This window comes from Wasmannia auropunctata, unplaced genomic scaffold, assembly GCF_000956235.1.
Source record: "Wasmannia auropunctata unplaced genomic scaffold, wasmannia.A_1.0 LD336064.1, whole genome shotgun sequence".
NCBI lineage: Eukaryota > Metazoa > Arthropoda > Insecta > Hymenoptera > Formicidae > Wasmannia > Wasmannia auropunctata.
The window spans coordinates 2,188,087-2,188,991 of record NW_012026826.1 but is presented as its reverse complement, the minus strand read 5'-3'; the positions used below and the strand labels follow the sequence as shown (position 1 = coordinate 2,188,991).

General features: G+C 53.3%; 1 protein-coding gene across 1 annotated transcript in view; it reads left to right on the top strand.

Annotated features, from left to right (window-relative positions):
- The window catches only part of LOC105450324 (zinc finger BED domain-containing protein 1-like), a 16,096-nt gene that overhangs the window by 6,472 nt on the left and 8,719 nt on the right, over positions 1 to 905 (top strand). The gene's annotated exons all lie outside the window — the stretch shown is intronic.

Genomic DNA, 905 nt, shown 5'->3' with positions numbered 1-905 from the left:
GCGAGAGGGAACGAGCAGCTGTCGGCCGGACCTGCTACCCAGGAGGCTGAGGTGGAGATCATGCCGGTGAGGTGACCCTCTTTATCGCGTGTAAAGCCACGGGCTGATCGAGGATCTTGCTCGCACTCTGTGGACGTGAACGCCATTTTAGTGTTAGAGTTTCGTCGCGTGCGCCCCTTCGGCGACGCGCATTTCGTAGTTGCTCTTTGGTTTGGCGTATCGGCGTCCGTCCTCAAGTGCGAGGATTCTCATCGAATCTGCCGTGAGCGATCGGGAGTGTCGTGAGTCGCGTATCGAGCCACCCGGAGATCGTCGTCGCGAGTTCGCCGCAAAGCCCTCGCGCCTGAGCGCGCGAGCGTTAGAGTAAGTGTGTGAGTACTCGGACGAGTGTCGTGCGTCGCGCTGTATTGTGACATTGCGCGCGATTTCATTGCGTATCGGTGTAAGTCAATTTTCTATCTGTTTCGTTTCCGTACGAGTGTCCGACGCGTAAACTTATGATTGACTTTCTCGGTTGTACTTGTTGTCGTTAGACCTCGGTACTCGCGTTGTACCGGGCCCCGTCCGTTATTGTACTATCGCGCCGTCGAGTTTCGAATGCGTTTCTTTTTGTTTCCGGCCGAATTTCATGTCGGTTTCTTGTCTTTTTCTTTCGCTACGTTGGGAATTTATCGCGCCGCCGGACTACCCGCGCGTAATAGCGTCGAATCAGTCTTGTCACGTCCGTATTTTTCTTACCGAACTGTATTGTCTTTTTTTTTTCTCCGCCGTTTCTTACCGCCTTTCCAAGCGGCCAATAAACCTTATTATTATTTGTTTTACCATTAATCTGGAGTACGAATTCTTTCGCCCGCCCCGCGCCCTCCTATCGTCCTTAGCCTAACTCGCCCTTTTGCCTCGCCCTG